Source organism: Ceratotherium simum, chromosome 2 (genome assembly GCF_057802395.1).
Source record: "Ceratotherium simum simum isolate JZ-2026a chromosome 2, ASM5780239v1, whole genome shotgun sequence".
Classification (NCBI taxonomy): Eukaryota; Metazoa; Chordata; class Mammalia; order Perissodactyla; family Rhinocerotidae; genus Ceratotherium; species Ceratotherium simum.
The window spans coordinates 78,743,302-78,764,358 of NC_141901.1; the positions used below are offsets into that span (position 1 = coordinate 78,743,302).

A 21,057-nucleotide genomic window follows, 5' to 3' on the forward strand; every position below is an offset into this window, starting at 1 on the left:
AAACTCTTGCCTAAGTTTGGCATTTCATACACCCTCTGTTGACTCCATCAGAGTTGATATCACCTTGGTTTTTTCCTAGAATGGGTTTCTGGCCCTAAAGTGGCTCAGAACCTGCAGGAAGCACGTCTGCTGACTGTGTGGAATCAGCCTATGGGAAATCTTTCTTTAAATGATTTAAGTGCTCTGTTCATATAAAGTAAATTTTTTTAAATTAATAAGTGATGAAGTAAGTCCTTTTCTTTCAGTGATAGAATTATTTTTTTCTTAAGAATATAGAGCTTTTAATTTGCAGGATAGATCAGCCTTAATTATATTATTTACTAGTAAGCTTTACTTAACCCCTCTGTGCCTCAGTTTCCTCATCTATAAAATAAGGCACTTAGAAAGCACAGAAATGGCTATTAATTTTGAGATGTATAGTTTTCAGATTTTGTTCTAATTTTCTAAATTAAGTCCCTAATAAGCTATTATGGTTGATGAGAAATGAAATGTTGTTATTCTTCCCCAGGATACAACGTATATGTTTTTTTAAAAAAGGAATATGACAGTTTTGAGATTTAGAACTTTAAATTTCATTTTCTGACCACTGTTAGAAGATTTTTGAATATTTTATAAATATGAGCAGTTTGGTATGAAGTCAGAAAATAAGTCATGAATTTATGTTGCTTAACTATTTTAATGTTTGATGAAGAATCTTATGTGCTCAGCAAATTGTAGAAAGAATTTTTAAGTAAAAGTGTAAGAAGTGGGTCATAAGACACCACATAAATTAAACACCAAATTAGCCCAATTTACATTTTGTGATAAGGTTGCTAGGCAAGTAGATAAAGAGAATGCTATAGACGGTATATCTGTGAATGTCAAGAAGGCGTTTGATAATTGGACAGAATATTCTGGTGATCAAGAAGAACCATGGGCAGCATGATAGAACAGTCAGGAGATTCACCAATAACTGAACAATTACACTTGAAGGCTGGTGACTAGGGGCAGGATTGATGTCAACCTAGAAAGAGTCTCAAGGACTTCCAGAGAACTCTGCACTTGGTCTGTATTTCCCCAGAAAAATAGCAATGACTTAGAGAAGATGTAAAAAACATTGCTTGGGGGCTGGCCCCGTGGCATAGTGGTTCAGTCCAGCATGTTCTGCTTCAGCAGCCTGGGTTCACGGATTCAGATTCTGGGCACGGACCTATACCACTCATCAAGCCATGCTGTGGCAGCAACCCACTTGCAAAATAGAGGAAGATTGGCACAGATGTTAGCTCAGGGCTAATGTACCTCAAGCGAAAAAACGAGGGAGATTGGCAGCAGATGTTAGTTCAGAGTGAATCTTTCTCCCCGACCAAAAAATAAAATTAAAAAAACAACAACATTGCTTGTAGGTGGCGAAATACGTAGGTGGCAAAAAGAGGGAAGAATAGCTAATATGTTAAGCAGGAGGTTCCAGATTCAAACAACTGTCAACAGACTAGAATGATACGCCAAAGCAAGCAAGAACAGCATTTTATGAGAATAAATATGGTCAGTAGGTGTAGGTAAAACACACCCACACAAAGATAAGGAAGACCTTAAACACAGTGCGTGTTTACGGGGAAAAAAAGACCTAAGGGTCTTTACCGAAACCCTGAAGTGCTGTGGTACAGAGGACATCGTGCTGTGCAGTTGTCCAAAAGGGCAATGTGATCAGAGGCGTATTAATCAAACAAAAAGAATCTGGAGTCAGAGAAGAAATTGTCCTTCTTTCTCTGGACACAAGTAAGGCCGTGGTGGCATTGTAAGGCCAGTTGTAGACATCACATTTTGAGAGGAATGTTCTCAGTGTAGTCAGCACCTACAGGAGGTGACTAGGGTTTTGAAGGATGCAGAACAGATGAAGGAAATTGGGGGAGAGAAGAAATGAGGACATAACAGTTATCTTAAAACATTTTAAGAATTGTTACCTGGAACAGGAATTATATTTCAGAAGTTTAGAAGTTAAAACTAGGATGAAGGAGTAGAAATTACAGAAAAGATATTTTAACTCATTAGCAGAAGAATTTTCTAAAAATTAGAGTGATTCTCCAGTGGAGCTGGCTGGCTAGTGACATGGGGTGAGCTCCCCCTTGTTGGAGGTGTTGGGTAGATGTTAGACGACCCTCATGTTTGGTCGTATTTAGGGATTCTTTCACAGCATGAGAAGATAGATATAAGAATTCTTGCAAGTCTCAGAGTCTGTGACTCTACAGAAAATGTTTTATTAGACTTATCAATAACATTTTTTTATAAGTATGGGAAGATGCCTTGATCCCATTTGAACTGGGCACAGGCATTAAATACTTTAATTGCACGGGTGTGTATCATCTTTGAAAAGCAAAACAATCTTGCCAAAGGCCCCATGCAAGACATTACCTCTGGCTGGGCTAATTAGAATTGCCAAGCAAACAAGATGATTCATAATAAAACCTCCGTACTGTAAAAACTAGGAACTGTGAAATTGAGATTCCAGGTCATAGGAACATCACTCCTTGATCTGCTCATTTGCTATTGGCTCCTCCCTAGTGACTCAAGAGTCAAATTCTGCTCTGGTAATATTAAAAGGTCTTCTTGCTCTTGGGCAAATATCTACATGTATCTTTAGACCATTCTTTTATTCACTTATTTGATCATTCCCTCATTGATAAATATTTAGTGCCTGCTTTATGTCAGATGCTATGCTAGGAACTGGGAATGCAAAAGTAAAACAGCCGTATATAGTCCTAGTCCTTCAGGTACATATGGTCTAGTAGAGAAAATGGGCATGAAAATAAAAAATATTTGCAGCATTGCTTATGGTGTACTAGGGATGTGCTGAATGGACAGGGCTCAGCCTACTGCTTCTGCCACTCAGGTCTTTTTTAGTTGGTTCCTTCTGTACAGCTATGTTCTTAAAGACTAAATTTATTTTGAAAAGTCATTATCCCTCTGGGATTACTTGGAAGACAATGGCTGTTTTCTGCATCTCAGATAACTCTAGTTTCTTAATATTTTTCGAACCCTTCCCAGACTCTCGAGTTTGATTCTGACTATTTTTAAACCTGGAGAGCAGGGTTGGCAACTAACATTGAATGGTGAACACATCAGGCCTTCCTCTGTGCCAAGCACTGATCTAGATACCTCATGTATAATCTATCGTTTAGCCCTTACGGCAACCCCAGGAAGTGAGTATTCTTATTATCTCCATGTTACAGATAAGGTAACTGAAATACAAGTGGGTTAAATAGGTTAAATGAAAATTGCTCAAGGGTACCCTAAAGCAAGTGGTTGATCTGGGATTTGAACCCAGCAGTCCAGCTCCAGAGACCAAGGCGTGAAAACGCTATGCCATATTGCCCTTCTGACCAAGGCCCTTGTAGGTTTCCAAAAATCAGGTCCAAATATTCTTTTCCTGAAATAATGATAAGAGATCATGATGATGATGATGATGATGATGACCCAGTGCTAAACACTGCCCCGAAGGGCCCTATGTCTGTTCTCTCACTCGGACCTCACCAATCCCATGAGGGGAATTTTATTGACTGTTTTACAGATGAGGAAACAAAGCTTCAAGAGTTCAAGTAAATTACCCAAGTTTACCTAACTGGTAAATCCTTCAGTGTATGTATATCATTTGGTAAAAATACCAAGTTAGTCATTGTACACAATGATAAACACATTTGCTTCAGGAAAATAAAAAGGTATACAATATCTTGAATGAGGAAGGGTTTAATATTTTTCCTATGGGGTGAGGGGCTAGGGAGTAAGAAGATGAGCTTTTTGTTACTTGAGTGTCATGATGTCTTTAGTTCACAGTTGGAGGGAGACAGTAGCCCAGACTCTTTTGTGTGCCCTTTTTTGAACTTAGGGGGTTTGATTTGTCCCACATCCTGGACCATAAATAGAAGGTCTCTAATTCAAAGACAGACTCCTTTAAACTCTGAACAGTCTTCCTCAGCATCTATATTTATGTGATTCAGATGTTTCTTTTTCACTGATTAACAATTTACAAATTATTTATTGTTGTTTACACATTTTGACTTACTAATCTCATTTGATTACTGGGATAGTAAAAGTAGCTTTTAAACAGAGGATTCCTTCAAACTATGGTGTAATGTGGTTTAAATGTGTTTGATTAACCCAGATGTGGAAACACATGGACTGTAAGAAGAACTTCAGACTCTTCTGTTCTAGATTATAGTAAACCACCCAAATCAGAGGAGGAGTCTTTGGCTTCCCAGGTACCTGTGAGAACACGGTTTACAGTTCCTCTGAGTGAGAAGTGCACTGGGCGTTGTCTCAGCTTTCTGTTTTATTGCAGCACCAAGGTACGATGGCTGATCTCAAAGGAGTTTGGTTTATTTATATGTTACGTGTTTGGCCAGAAGATCAGGAGACAAATTGAGAGTGTTCTTTCTCCCTAATAATTCAATTCCTGCATTTCCTTCATGACCCCCCTTAAATCCTTTCTTATCCATCAGGTCTTCTTCAATCACTCCAATCTGTGGAGATTTCTTCTCTGAGTTCTTGTAATATTCGCCCATTCCATTCATTTGATACATGTCATTTACTGCCTTATGATAGTTATTTTTATGTGTATGTTCTTTTTGCCCTACTAGAGGGCAAACACTTTGAGGGCGGGAACTATCTCTTAAACCATCTTGTTTTCTCATCACTTATTATAGAGATTAATAAATGTGTTGATGATTATGGGAAGAAACAAGAAAATAAAATAGCATTTTGTGTTGGTGTTCTAAGATGAGGAGGGTGCATATTTATGATTGGCAACACAGATTGGAACCATGATCATCCTAGCCCATGGGAGAATGTGATGGTTAGGCAATATAGCACTGTTAGCACAGGCAGTCCTCATATTTCAATTTGCTGCTTGCTTTCTGGGATAAAGTGATGGAAATTAAGTTCAATCTCATTTTCAGTAGAAACAGCGTCTTAAAAGGGAACCGTGTTGGGACCGGCCTGGTGGCGTAGTGGTTAAGTTCGCATGCTTTGCTTCAGTAGCCGGGGGTTTGTGGGTTTGGATCCTGGGCGTGGGCCTACACACTGCTCATCAAGCCATGTTGTGGCAGCGTCCCATATACAAAACAGAGGAAGATTGGCACAGATGTTAGCTCAGGGACAATCTTCCTCACCAAAAAAAAAAGAGGGGGACTATATTCCCACTGAAAGGCCTGGAATGTTCAATCTTTCTCTAAAAGAAATTTTTACCAATACTCTATTTTATCAACTCTGGATTAAATATTTGTATATGACATAAAGCAAGTGTATGTATTTAATGTGTCCATGTATTGTGTGCGTATATGTATATGTATTATATAGGGTAAATAGAGTAAGCAATTTTATGTTTTAAGATTTAGTTTAGTTTATTTTCAAATACAGAAGTATATGAAGTTCTGGGAAAGGACTGAGGGGTCTTGAAGAAGTAACCAGAAGAAACAGAGACACACCTCTAATGCCATTTGTAGGAACTGGCAGGGCCTCAGGCAAGGTGAGGCTCACAGTTTGGGAAGAGACTGTTGGAAGTTATTTCAAATATTAGCAAGGGTGAATAGGATATAACTGGCCAAGAAAAAAATCACTGAAAGCAAATTACTGTAAGTCCAGATTTGCTTATAAAGTAATCCACTATATATGGGTGAAATAGGCTTTTAGGAGTGACTTAGAGCCTCATGTCAGATGTGCTCATGACAAAGTATATTTTGAATTCCAGCCAACCAGCTTGCGAAGTTTAGGAACAGGCTATTGAGCAAATTCATAAGGTGGGTCTCCTGTGGTGCGCTAGCCTTGCACTTACCTTGATGGCACAGAAAAGTGATCAGGACCCATTGCTTGAGAAGTGTTTTGTCTGAAACCAGCACATTGAAATGAGTCATTCTCAGTGAAAACCCAGCAGGGAGCACGTTTAATTGTCTATTGTGTTACCTCTGTGTTTCCCGTCTGTGACATTCCTGCTTTCCCTTTCTGCTTCCTTGAAAACGGAGCACCTTGCTAAGCATCCTGCCCCCATCAGGTGTTGGGAATCCAAGGCGAATATGGCAGCATTTCTGCCCTTCAGGTGCTCTCAGTCCAGCTAGCTAGACAGAGGGATAATCCACTAACGGTGTCTGATTTGATAATAAGTATGTGGAGAGTGCCATGGAAACATGGAATGAGGAACATTTGACTCGGCCTCGGGGGAGAGTCTGGGGAGAGGTGTGCAAAGGAGGTGACAAATGATCTGGCCTTCAAAGAATAGGGAGGAGCTCACCAGGCAGTAAAGGTGGCAATGAGAAGAACAGGAACAAAGCATGGGTGTCAGAACTAATTTGCCTCCTTCCTTCCTCCCTTTGGCCTGCCCTCTCTCTGGATGGGGTGTACGTGTGTGTGTCTGATTAACTAGAATGCCCATGTATTTATTTGGACTGAGGAAATGTAATTACCAGGAGGTTTGGGTACTCAATACCTGGCAAATCCAGTTACAATCAGAGGTTGCCTTTTGCACAAAACTAGAACAAGAGAGACATCCCAGCCACAAGAACAGACTGACCTTAGCCAAGAACTTTTTTCCCTGGAAATTGCATAGCGTCCTTCTAGACATCCCTGGCTCCAATGACACTCTTTCTCTTGAGATGTTATTGCCTTCAGTCAGATTTCAGTAAAGGTGTTGCAGGTCTAGGGACTATAGTAATTCTTTAGGGCAACTTTGGTTTAGGGCTTAACTCAAAGAGCAACCTTTTTTCCCTCATTCCAGGTTCTTTTGGGATACATTAATGGTATGTCCTTGTACTGCTTGCAGTGTCCATCTTGCCTTTCATTGTTATCTTTTATACATATTCTATTTATGTCCTCCAACCTTACTTTGCCTTCTTCTGCTGTCTCCTTACTATATCCTTAAGCCACCCATTCTCTCATATTCTATCAAGCTTTGAAAGTTTGCTCAATGCAAACTAAGAATGTGTTTCCAAGTAATTTTTTTCTTTTTCTGATTGTATAGTTTATTATAGTAAGTTATTAATCAGGTTGTGCTTTACCAATAATTTTCTTTTTCTTGAGTATTAGCCTGACTGATGATGGTTTTTCATAAGTTCCTGTAGGCCTATGCCATTCATTATTACCAAATTTCACTTCACATGTGTCTACAGAGTATATCAGAGTTAAAGACTTTTCCTTTCCAGCAGAAGGATCCCCAGGAAACCATTCTCTCAGGGTTTCAGGGGATTGGAAGCAGATATGGTCATCAAACTTTCGGATCAGCAGATGAGAGTTGAGACCTGGGTTTGTATAAAATCCAGCCCTGAGCATGAGAATCCCTCGGGGCATTTGTTAAACATTCAGATTCTTGGGCTCCACTCCAGACTCCTGGAATCAGAACCTCCAGAAGAAAACAAGCAAGTACTGTATCCATGGAAGGTCTGTAGGTGAATCAAATGGGCCAAGTCCCCACTTTCATGTTTACTTTCCAGTTGGGGTGATGGGCAATTAGTAAATCAATCAATCAATCAACCAATAAACAGGACAAGTGCAGAGAGTGATACAAGGAAACCAAGCAGAATAATATTTTAGGGAATGACTGTGCTGGGTGCTAATTTATATGGCACAAAGAAAGACCTCTCCAAAGGGCATGCTTGGAGTTGAGATCTAAACTATGAGAAGGAGCTGGTGAAGTCAGGAACTGGGAAAGAGCTCTTGTTTACCTCTGTGTCCTGGGTAATTAGCACTATTGTTGGCTCCTCGTGGGGCTCAATAAATTTTTGTTGGATGATGCATGAAGTCCTGGGATAGCAGTGTTTGTACCCGGGATCTGAACAATGGAATCAAACGAGTGCTGTTTAGGTTAACAGGGATCACTGAGGTGGGATTATTATCACAAATAGGATACAAGCAGAATTCCTAAAAGAGAAATGAAGAAAAGTGGATAAAGGAGAGCATGTGAGATGAATTGGACATGGATGAGGGGAGAGCGGCAGCAGGGCAGCTAAGAAGTTGAGGAATAAAGAGAGTAAGAAAACAAGTCCCTGTTTGCACCTCCAGCATTACTATGCTGCTAGTTAAAAGGTTAATCAGTAATTATTGCCATATTCTTGGGATTTGAGCAGTGTGCTCTTACTAGCATTGCTTTGTATATTACAAAGTTAACTAAAAAAGAAATCTTTAGAAAACAAAGAAGGTTTTCCTTTACATTCCTTTCCATTACATTTCTTTAAAGCAAATTATGGTAAATACCAATTCCAACTAGCTTAGGGATAAGTTGGAATGATCAGAAGTAACAAGTGGAAGATATTTCAACAGAATTTGAATGGTTCTCTGATTCATACTCCTGCCAAGTTAAAACTATACATATTTCTCACTTGGATTCTTTTTTTCCCCCCTCTTGGTAGTAGAAAGCATTAAAAATGCAAAACAAGTTATTGGAGAAGCTGGTTATCTAAGAATTGGCAGGGTGTACTGACCACAGATGATCTCCACATCTGTGTGTATGTGCCAATGCTGGCTTAGCCCGCTTTCACTGTGAGCCCTTGATGTGGGAAAAAAGAGGGAATCTGTTTTCCTGTGTCCTGGTACCAGTTTCCACATCTCAGATGAAACTTTGGAACTGAGCTATAAACTACCTGCTTAATAAACACTTTTGCTTATTTGCGTGGTTTTTTTTTTTCAACGTAATGGTAGTGAGTTAGTTTTCATGTTTCATGAAATAGAGTGAATTCTTAAAATTAGCTCATACAGATATGAATTGTGTTTTCTTGTTGTCCCTTAATTTATTTAATGTATAAAACAATCTTCTGGCACCTACACCGGTGGTGGAAAATGTCCTCTGAGCACAAATAGTTGTCTCAAAGCCTTTTAATGTGCTTTTCTCCTCATGTCATTTTTCAGAGCGCTATTGGCTTGATTCAACTGACATTCTTACCAAACGTGGTTATTTGCTTTCTAAGCCCACAGTACATTAGAAGCAGCGAACTGAAGGGCAGGAAGGCTTGTCAAAGGCACAGGGACTGCTGGCTATGGATAGCTGACGGCCTCCACCACGAGGGGACAAGGGAAGGGCAGCTGTCGAGTGATATCGCCCACTCTGAGGGTGACACAGTTATCAAGAAAAGGCAGATTTGTGATTAGTAGGCTCTGCTTCATGAGGAAAGGAAGATAGGTTTCCATTTAAATGGTTTTTAAGCTTTAGTTATCTGGAAGATGGACTTCTGTGGACCCTCATTCTCTGATAATAGATAAGTGAGGGAATCTAGCAAGCCCCGTCACCATAACACGCAATCTGTGGTGGCTTCCAGCTCCCCTAGCCTCTGTTTTCAAATGGGAACCAGCCATAGTTATGCTCCTGGGGGGAGGGGGAAGTAATCATTTGGGACCTTTTAGCTCAGTGTACAGTACAGTATGTCTCCCTTTCTTTACTTTTTGTGACTAATGTAAAACTAATGGAAAATGTTTTTTTTAATCACTACTGCAATAGCAAACCTCACATTTTACACAATTGATTTTTATTGGTTCCACTTCAAGGGTTATGGCATGGTTTTACCATTTAGTGACTTGCTCATACTCCTGCTGTGCATTTTCCTATTTAGTAAACTACCTGTTGGTGAAATGGAGTGAAACTACCATTAAGAGATTCATTGGGAGAGGCAATATTGACCTTCTCATTTCTCAGCTATGTAGGATCAATCTTATAGAATTTCTTGCAGTAGAAATCTAGTACATGCAAATATATTTGTTCCCAAAATAGAAACAGAAATAGCTTTAGTGAGAGCTTATTATTTAAAAAAAAAAAAAAGACATGCTCATGGCAAAAAATTAGGACAAAAATGAAAGATGTAAGGAAGAAGGTAAAAAGTACTTGGATCATGCTCCCTGGAGATTATATCTGCTAGGATATTTGCATGTATATTTTGTGATCTTTTCTAAGTGCACACGTATACACACACATGCATGCTTAATTTATTCTTTTTAATCAGAATGGAATCATACTATTCATGTTGTTTTATAACCTGGTTTTTTTTTTGTAAATTCAACAATATATTATGGACATCTATATCAATATTATTCTTTTCAATAATGAATATTATTATTATTTTCAGTACTATTATTTTAAATCAATATTATTGTTTTCAATTATTTCAATATTGTTTTAACAGTTATTGTTTTTAATACTTCAAAAACATTGTTTATATTGAAAACAATGTAATAGCTACATTGCTTTAGGTATTCTTAACATTTCTAGCCCTTTAAAAACTCAATGCATGGTGACCCTGAAGAGGACAGTAGTTCCAACTCTCATGGAGACCATTAGGCAGTGTGCCCTTACAGTGTCTTGCGTACACCCTACACGGTCATCATTTACTCTTCTGCCTCCTTTTTCTTGCTGTTCCCAGTGATTAGCACAATGCCTGACACTTAACAAATGCTCACTGTGTATTGATGAATAAATATTGAATATCTGAGAGCATTCTGGGTGCCCCATCCAGGCACCAGTTTCTGCTGGAATCATGTGACATACATCTTAAATTTACCACAAAATTCTCTCTCTCACTTGCACCATACAGAGCATGCATTTTTGCCTTTCTGCTCAGTTACTTGGACTATATGTTGGCCCTGAAGGAAGCTATGAGTGAAACCAGACTCCTCAAATGTGAGAGCCAGAAGGAACATTACGGGTCATTCTAGTCCAACCCCCTTCATATACAGATGAAGAATCTGGGAGGAGAGAAATAGAATGGCCTTTTAAAAAGCATACTCCAGTCCAGGGTCTGGATTCGAATCAAGATGCCTTACTCCTTCATTCACCAAACTTTTATTAAGTACCTACTATATGTATGATGCTTGGCTAAGCTCTGGCTATCCCAAGTTGAATAAGATACAAAAGGAATCTCCCCTGAGGATGTCAGTCTAGCGGGGCAGCCAAATGCATACAGAAATAGGATAGAGTGTAATAAACTGTGTGTGTGTGTGTGTGTGAGTGCATGCACTTGTGGGCACACAACAGCAATTGAAACACTCTACCAGATGTGTTTATAAATTGCATAATAAGCGTGGCAGGGGAAGTAACCAAAAATCTCTGGGCAGTCAGAACGAACATTTTCTAAGAGTTTTCTGTGTTGGGCACTCTCCACACATTATCTCATTAAATTCTCACAAAAATCCTGTCAGGTTGGTATCATTATGCTCATTCCATAGCTAAGAAAATGGAGGAGGGCCCAGTAAGGTGAACTGATTTGCCTCGGATCATAAACCAAGATTTCAACCCAGGGTCTGCTTTATCTCAAGCCTTTGCTCTTTTTACTGGAATAGGGATGGTAAGTGGGTTTCATCTCAAGGGCAAATTCCAACTGATTTCTGAGGTTGCTTGGAGTACTGTGCTGTGAAGGATTCTAGACCACATCTGGGCTCAGAAGTACATAGTGTGGTGGATTAATGAAGGTGGCCTGGGTGTAGAATGAAAAGTGGTATCCCTTATATCAGGACCTTGTAGTTTCTGAGCTATACCATGCTATCACTCTTCCAGGCCCAATTCTCTCTAAGTCAAGTCCCCTAGCTCCTACTACTTCCTCTTCCCTTCTTCTGAGCTCAGTATGGTATTTTGTGCCTCTGGGTGTCCAGAGTCTTGTCTCCTGTTCAGGTCAACTTTTCTGCACAGTGTCTCATGCTGTAATCCTTTTCAAATTTTTCAACCCCATCAAAGATATCCCTTTTACATTGCCCCAAGACCTGCTCTGTGCTAATGGCAGTTTATGTGATAAAAATATTACATGGCTACAGCTTAATATGTTTACGTGTCTAGGTAAGGTGCAACAAAGGAGCTCCTAATTCAAAGGAGTGACTCCGGCAGGAAGAATTTCAGATTCTTGGGCAGGCTAGTTGGGATCTGTCAGTCTTTAAGATTATACCCGGCAAAGAGCTGCTACTCTGCCAATACACACAGCTGACCTCACACCTTTTCTTAGATGCTAGGGAGCCCTTGATGTAATAGTGAGTTACTGAGGTATTGTTGGTCCATGCACACGATGCTTAAAGAGGAATCTGGAGGTGGAGATGGTGTTTTCTTACTGATGCAGTTTATGATTTCCAGCTGTTGCCCAGAGTGCAACACTAGAATTAGGTCTAGGCTGTGGTTCTAGCTGGTATTCTTCTGCTTTAAATTTTATCTCATAACCCCTTGGCACCAAGATTTTCAATTTTCCAAAGCTGGCCACAAATTTGAAACAAGTGTCTAAAACCAGTTGTTAGAGTCAAAAGATTCGACGGTAGTAACAATAGTGTTAAATGAATCATTTGTGGAATGTTTAACTGCTCATCATCTATTTGAAGTGTCTTAAGTGTTTTCTTGTTTTCTGCAGTAAAAATAAATCAGGTTTCCTAAAGATATATATTTTCATTCCTTTCACATACGTGACAGTCTATTTTCTGGATTATTGGACTTCTAAAACCCTGTGGGTAAATGTGTATGAATTTGAATGCAAACCACATCTGGAGGCATTCTATTTAAATTATTGAACAAATTGTTTATCATAAGAGCATTTTCACTTAAATATTCTACTAATGTGTAACTTACACATTATAATGCTTCTAACCAAGAATAGCTGTTTACTTTAAAATTTAACTTTTAAAAATTTCTTTTCAAATAAAAAGAGAACTTCCATAAGATGAGGTTCACAACCTGATTTTTATGTAGAGTTGTAATTTTCTATTTTAGTAAATCAGACAGCCTTGTGGCTTACGAGGTTAGCATTATTGCTTGCACCCTGCTGCTTTTTCCTGGACTAAAAACAAAGAATAACAGAGTGAACATTTAAAATATATCCTCCTGTTTGATGAAATGAGTAGTCCATGTGCCAAAGTGAGCCTATTCCGTGTGAGGGATTGCTTTCATTGTTAGAGATGTTTTATTTGTGTGCTACTCAGATGTCAAGATTTTTTTTGTAATTGCATGTGTGAATTTTAAAACAGATGAAAATGTGGCTACAAGTCTAACTAGATGGAATAGAAAAGTGTAAGAACAGATTTCAAGCCACTTGAAGTCGCAGTCGCTGCACATCCTGTCTGTTACCAAAACTCCAAGAATGCTGAGCTATCTTAAATACATTCCAGTGAGGGGCCCTTCTCTCTTCTCCCGGATGGGCTGGTGTTCTTTTTTATTTCCTATAATGTGGAGATGAGGTATTAACCAGAGTATTGTTTGAGATATTTTGAAAACTTCTAAATAAGGAGGGAGGGCTGTTATAAATTATCTAAACATAATATTGACTAGGGTCTTGGAAAGATCTTTTATTTTGCTTGTCACAAATATTTTCATTTGTAATTGTATCTTCCAAAGTGTTAGACATTCTTTAATTTGATGTTTCTGATTACCTTAAATTGCAGTCATTACATATCATTTCAGTACTGTAATTGAATATTCTAGTATATGATTTACTATACTTTAAAAATTAGCATTGAACTCATGATACCGGTTTTTGAGTATAGCACTGAAGCTAGTTTATTTAATTACTAGAGGAAAACTCATTTGTAGTCTAATTGGACTATTAGTGAGTCTCTTAAACAGGTAGTGAAAGAACATAGAGCATCATTAAAATACAAAATAATTGCTTCTTATCAATATAACTGACCTGTCACTTGGCAATAGAAGGAAATTAGAATTGTTTTCCAAATGTAATCATCATGAAGATGTTCACTCTTAGTAGCTGGCACATGATGGGTGATTGCTTAGTAAATATTTATTAATGGAAAGACATATGGCTTCACTTAATGCTGATGACTCCCAAGTCAATATTTCAGTTTGGAGCTCTCAGAGTTCTGACCCCCATTTCTGGCTACCGTCTACACATCTCTGCCTGGAGGAGCCACAGATACTCCAAGTACATGATGCATAAAACTGAACCACTGTCTCCTCCTCCTAACCCTATTCCTTCTCTGTCTCCCCTACTTGGTGATCAGAATCACATGCTACCAGTCACCCTGAATTCTTGCCTCTCCCTCACTTCCTAGACCTAATTCTTCATCAAGTCTTATAGTTTTTCCTCCTTACCACCTCTCTAACCCATCTGCTTCTCTCCAACTCCACTGCTTTTCCAAATCCTTATAATTTCCACCTAAATTTTAGCCAGTCTTCAAGTGAGTCTCCCTGCCGAAGCCAGTACTTCTCACACTTTACTATACTAAAGCATTCCCCAGGGAGCTGGTTAAACCTGGAGATGCCCAGATCATATCCCCAGCAATCTCTCATTTGGTAGATCTGGGTGCGGCCCAGGAATCTGAATTTTTAGCAGTCAACACAGGTTATTCTTACGTAGGTGGGAGCAGACTTCGAGCTTCACATCTCTAGTCCACCCTGAGCACTCAAAGCTTCGCTCTAAAATATAAGACTTATCCATGCCCCTGATTAAAAATCTTCAAAGAACTACCGTTCTGTAGCAGTAGTTTTCAAACTGTGGTCAGTAGGGTTCCCAAGTGTTCCTTGGTGTGTGTATGTGTATGGAGGTAGGGGGTTGTAGTATGAAGATAAGAGTGAATTCTGCTATAACAGGATCCCCCACCCCGTCTCTTTCTTTAGTCAGAGCAGCTCTGATTGTGAGGTTTGACAAGAGATTTCCTTTGGGAAATGTTCCTCTACTTTTTAAAAAGGTGATTTAAAAAACCACTTATCTATAGAAGTGGATTTCAAACTTTTTTTTTTTAATTGAGACCCACTGTAAGAAATAGTGTACATTCTGTATCATGGCCCAGTACGCATATATATTTTTGTGTGTAACTGAAGCAAGTTTCATGAAACATACCCTTACTATACTTGATACTGTCTGATGTTTTCTGTTCTGTTCTATTTCATTTTTTAGAAAATTGCTGGTTGCAGTCCACTAAATTGGTTTTACAACCCACTAATGAGTTGCAACAGAGTCTGAAAAACCTCTGATCTGGGCTTTCTCAGTGGGATTCCTTTATGAACTTTGGAACATAGAAATATTTTCTTAATCCTCCCAAAGATGGTATATGACTCACACCATCCTAGATGCTTGGGAGAGAAATTACATACAATGGATGCCTGAGGGCATTCTGTCTTAATTCTCTTGGTAAACTTCTGGTTGAAAAAGACTTATAGGGTCTGATCTATACAATAAATCCAAACTCCTGAGTATGTCCACAGAGTCCTTCAAGGTCTGACCCATCTTCATCTCTTGGACTTCATCTTACTTCCTCAATTACCTACCTGGGTTAAAACCATCCTGAACTATTTGGAAGTCCCCAAATGCATCGTGCTGTTTCTCACCTCTGCACAGTCATTTTTGACCTTCAACACTCAGCTGGACTGAGTGCCATTTCACCTGAGACCTTCCTTGACCAGAGTTAGATTCATCACGTCCAGGTTCTCTGCCTGTCAGTGCCTGAAGGGCAGGATTGTAACTGTTCCCATCAGCAGGTGCCACAGCTCATGCAGTACCTTGCCCTGTGTGGGCTGTTAATAAACTTCAGTCACATTCAACTGATGCATCTCCTCTGCCGCTGAGTGTGGGGCTCCATGCTTAGTTCTTAGCATACAAACAGGTATGAGGCACAGCCTGCATGCTTAGGGAGCTTATCAATGGGCCTAAAAGACAGGACATGTGTATTAAACACTCCCTCCAGTATAGCACGGTGCTCAAGAGATTGCGTGGGGGAGTCATGCCTGGGTTCAAATTATGGCTCTTCTCTTTGTTGGCCACTGGCCCTAGGACAAACTCTTGAGCTACTCTAAACTTCAAATTCGTCATATGTAAGACTGGGATAATAACAAGAGTAGCAACCTCATGGGCATGTGAGTTTTAAATGACGGTCCCCTGAACACACTGCCTGGCCCAGAGCTCTCGGGAAATGTTAAGTGGAATCAAGCAGGTAATGTGCCCAGTGCCACGTGGATGTTGTAGGTGGAAAGTGCCACGGGACTTGAGAAGAGGGGACGGTCACCGTGGGTTGGACAGATGGGAGAGGTCCAGTGGAGGAGGCGGAATAGGAGCTAAGCTTAGAAAGAAAAGTAGACCTTAGATTAGGAGGTGGGGAGGCGTTCCTGGCAGGGCGAACCAGAGAGCCAACAAAGGTCCAAGGAGGACTGTGTGTGCCTTGCCTGGCGACTAGTTTTGCTGCTTGTGTTTGTCCATTTATTTTTGCTTATCATGTGCTCAAACGTTTTTCCAAATGGAAGCTGAAGGTATTTATCGCTAAAGATGCTTATTTTCTTATTTTGAAGAATTCTGCCTCCTCTCTCTTTTCCATGACTTTTCAGTAAATCTATCCAGAGTCTGCAATTTTGCTGATAGGGTCAGCTTGATTAAACTATTTCGGGTCAGCATAGAGAAATGGTTTACAAAACTGGCCATGCACCGTAATCACCCAGAGAACTTTTTAGTCTGACAGATTTCCATGTCCAACCCCAGAGATTCTGACTCTTGAGTCTATGTGGGACCAGGGAATCTGCATTATTAAAAAGCTCCCCTGGTAATTCGGATGGCCAGCCAGGTTTGGGAACTGCTAGCTCAGAGAAGTCATCCAAATCAGCTTTTAGCCATAGTGTCTTATAATCGTGTCTGGGAAACAAACAAGTTCAATTTGTGTGAAATTTATGGGGAGTTGAAACTCATAGTGTTGTAGAATTTAGCAACTTTCTATTTGGAAAAGAGTTCAGAGGCCACTTAACTTTATTTCTCATTTAGGAAAAATACCTTACCTTTGTACATCTCAGGATGATCCAGGCAAAGGAAATACTCTGGCCAGGGGAGGCTCTTTGCCTGCTGAACAACCACTTCCCCTCCTAAATAGCTTCCTTTACTTAAAAAGAACTCTTACAGCCAAATTCTGCCACTTGGACCTCTCCATTTGTTTCAGGGTGACCTTCTGGAATGGCCCAAGATAAGTCTGTTCTTCCTCTATGTGGTGGCCCTTCAGGTTTTTGGAGACAGTTAACACATTGTGTCTTTCCTGTGGTTTTTCTTAACTCTAAAGAAAAACATACTTGATTTCTTCTGCTGGTTCCCAGATAGACACCTTGGACCCACTTCTATTTGTTAATGCCTAATTTAAAAAAAAATGATTAGGGCTTGGCATGACCTCTTTGAAAACTTTGCTTGTTCCCAGCTGTCATACTCTGAGCATTGAGTCTAAATACTCAAAAAACATTTGTATTAGTTTTTTCTTCTAAAATGTGTTGGAAATTGATGGAGAACTGACTGGTGTGTATTTCCCAGGATCCATTATCTGCCCCTCTTTTAAGGAATAGGCCAGTTGCCCATTTGTATGTTTCTGACATCTCCCACATTCTCCAGGAATTCTCCAAGTTTAAAGATTCCCAAGGCCAAAACCATTCCTGACCCATTCTCCTTTTAAATTTTTTGGGGGCCTCATATCTAGCTGCTGACATACAGTAAAAACCCCCAAAGAATGAACTGTTAGATAAACTGTGCGTCTACTCTGAGATGTGTTTGGAGGGAGAGCTTGGCCGCCGGGTAGAGGAGTCACGGAGCAGCGTGTTTCCCAGGGTTACTGCCCGGGGTGTAATCACCACCTCAGACACCACCACCGAACACTCCTTCTCTAGTTGAGAGCATGGTGTGTTTGGGCTGTGCTGTCAAAGAAGGCTTGCCTTTGTTGTTCTTGGAAACAGTATAAAGAAAAGATCAGCGGATTTTTGTCTCTCTTCTTACTCCCACGGCCAGCCTATATTTTTGTTGGAATTCTGTCTCCCTTCCTTCCTCTTCCCTTTCCTTCCTTCCTTCTTTCCTTCCTTCCTCCCTCCCTTCCTCCCTCCCTTCCTTCCTTCCTTTCATCCTTCCTTCCTTCCATCCTCTCTCCCTCCCTCCCTTCTTTCCCTCTCCTCCCCTTACCTCCCCTCCTCTCCCCTCCCCTTCCTTTCTTTTCCTGCCTTTCTTCCTTGGCCAGGAAATCTTTCTGGCAGCAAACCAAAGAATGATTTAATTGTGATATATGCTGTTTCACAGGCAGATGTGACAGTCTATGAATTGGACTTTAAAGGCCAGAAAAGTACCCTCTGCATCTCCCCATCACTCACTTTAGTAATAAGATCCTTTGTGACCCACTGCTGAACAGCCTAGCTTGTGGACAGGAGCCCAGGCTCTGGTGCCCGGCTGTGTGGGTTCAGATCCCGGCTCTTCCGCTTATCAGCTGTGTGGCTTTGAGCGTATTACCTAACTTCCCTGTGCTTCAGTTTCCTCAGCTTTAAAATGAGGGTAGTATAGGGTAGTATTAATACCTACTTTCCAAGTGTTGCTATGAAGATTAAATAGTTAATTCATATAAAATGCTTAGAACAGCACCTGGCTTGTAAGCATTGTTCAATGAAAAGTTTGTCAAGTGTTGATTGAGTGAATTATTTTATGTAATTCAATGCAAAGAGAAAACATATATGAATTACCACATTATGACAAACAGGGCATCAATTTGGAGATTTATTTAGAGTGTTTAGGTCCCCTGACTAATCCAAACCAGAGTTTCGTGGTGGAGGAAAAAAGCTTTTATGATTAAAAAAAATCCCATTATAAAAACAGTTTTTAGGAAAACATAGTGGCAATTTACTTTTATCCTTTTTTGACATGTGTATGTGTGTATGAAATATATCATTCAAACAAAATTATATAAGATATGTGGACAGTTTAAAGAATAACACTTAGAAGAATAAAAAATTAAAAAAAATACCTGTGTACTTGCCACTCAATTTAATAGAATATTACCAGTATCTCTAGAACCTCCGATGTGCCCTACCCCAGGGGCCCTCTCTCTCCTGTAGAAATAACCATGTCATAAATTTTATGTTAATCATCTTGCTTTTCCTCATGGTTGTACCACATATGGATGTAGTGTTAGACATCAGATTGTTTAGATTCACCTGTTCTTTGTAAACTGTACCACAATCAACACTGAGTTTGATTATTGGAATATTTGGATTAATTTCCAGGATCTTATTTTGTTCTCTACCAACTTTTCTATGTTTCACTTTTCCCTTCTTTTCTTATATTGAGATCTTTTTTTCTTCCCTTTAGTTCCGTTCTTCCCCTTCCATTGGTTTGGAAGTTATATACTCTATTAAATTTTGACATGAGTATTTTTTTTTTTAAAGATTTTATTTATTTATTTATTTTCCCCCAAAGCCCCAGTAGATTGTTGTATGTCATAGTTGCACATCCTTCTAGTTGCTGTATGTGGGACGCGGCCTCAGCATGGCCGGAGAAGCGGTGCGTCGGTGCACGCCCGGGATCCGAAACCGGGCCGCCAGCAGCGGAGCGCGCGCACCCAACTGCTAAGCCATGGGGCCGGCCCTTGACACGAGTATTTAACAAAGAATAAAGTTAATCGATATTTTTCCCTCCTTCCGTTAACACAAGGACCTTGGAAGACTCTCATCGGGATTTCTTTGGAATTATGCAATTTCACACAGAAGGGACTCTTCACATCAAAGGTGGTAGCTACAGCTTTTGATGTCTGCTTTGTTTGGTTCTTCCCTCTTGACAACAAAGTAATGCTCTCTTGGGAACAGCAGACAGAACAAAAGTGTTACTGTTATGGGAAATACAGACCATTAGAGCTGGATGGGGTTTTAAAGATGATCTCAACTAGTGTTTTTCAAACATTTTTACTAAACCCAGCAGTAAGAAATAATATTTTACTTCATAACCAATACACACATAAGTATAGTCTATAAAACTGAAACAAAAGTTTCATGAAACAATACTTCCCTTAATTTGTGTAGTATCCTCTGAGCTATTCCATTCCATTCTTTCGTTAAAAAACAAAACAAAACTTGTCCAAACCCATTAAATTGATTGCATATCCACTAAGGGGTCCTGGCCCACAGTTTGAAAAACCCAGAACTTGCCCAAAGTCCTCAATTTATAGCTTAGGAAGCCAAACCCCTGACTGATGACATGGGTCTCCCAGAGGTGAGGAGTGAGGGCTCGAATCTCTGATCCCTTATCTCCAAGTCCAGTTCTGTATTCACATATGTCAGCCAGACCAGAAATAATACAGGATGAAGTAAAAAGGGAGCCACTGGTGAGCTGTAATTGTGAAATGGGGAATTAAACCCTGCTGTTATCTCCTGGACATCTAATTTTGGAAGAGGTCTTTGACAAAGCATCTCATGGTAGCCTCTGCTTCGTGAACCCAACTCAGTGTTGGGCACCACTTTCCATTACTTCTGACCCTCGCCACCCTGCACAGTCGAGATTATTATCCTTATTTTATAAATGACGGAATGAAGACTCAGAGGAGTGATTTGCCTCATTCCTGTAGCTCATAAGGTGAGGATCTGGGCATACCTATTTGACCCCAAGCTCATGGCGTGTCATGGCCTGACATTGCCTCTTTATAGTTCTTGACTTGCTTATTATCTCTCTCAATAAGAAGATAAGCAACAAGAGGAATATTGTGTAGGACTAATCCTAACCAGCAAGAGTAACTAGTTGGTGATGTGGTTTACAGATTGCTTGTTTATTCTGTCTCCCATTAGCATTTTAGCTCCCCGAGTGAATGTTCTTCGCCTTGTTCACTGTCTAGTAGAGCTCCTGGCACATTGTAAGCTCACGATGAATATTTATTGAATGGATAAGCAAGGACATTTAGAAATGAGAAGGACTTTGGAGAAAGAAACCACTTCACGGCGTGGAGACAGGTCACATAGTCGCCAAGAGCACAGCCTATGGAGAAGGACTAAGTTCAAATGAGATGTCCTTACAAGCTATTTGATCGTGAGCAAGTTACTTCTCTTGTGCATCAGATTCCTGGGGATGATAATGATGTCTACCTCATAGTGTGGTTCTGTGAGTTAATAAAGGAAGAAAGCATTTACACCAGTGCTTGGCTCATTGTAAGTACCATATAAATGTTAGCTGTCACAGTTGTCTGACGTTATGATGACTAAGTGGGAGACTATTGAAGCTATGCCTCATATTTTAGGAAAAACACGTCAGAAAGTTTGGAGGTAAGCTAAGTATGATCAGATGGCTAGACACTCAGAAGAGACTACCCTTCATGTGTAATTGATGCTAAAATTGTGCTAAATAAATAAATGTGCTAAAAAGCACATCGCTATCT

The 21,057-nt window shown here is 39.9% G+C and overlaps 1 protein-coding gene across 1 annotated transcript in view; it reads left to right on the forward strand.

Annotated features, from left to right (window-relative positions):
* LPAR3 (lysophosphatidic acid receptor 3) overlaps positions 1–21,057 on the forward strand; it is a 71,728-nt gene that overhangs the window by 48,111 nt on the left and 2,560 nt on the right. The gene's annotated exons all lie outside the window — the stretch shown is intronic.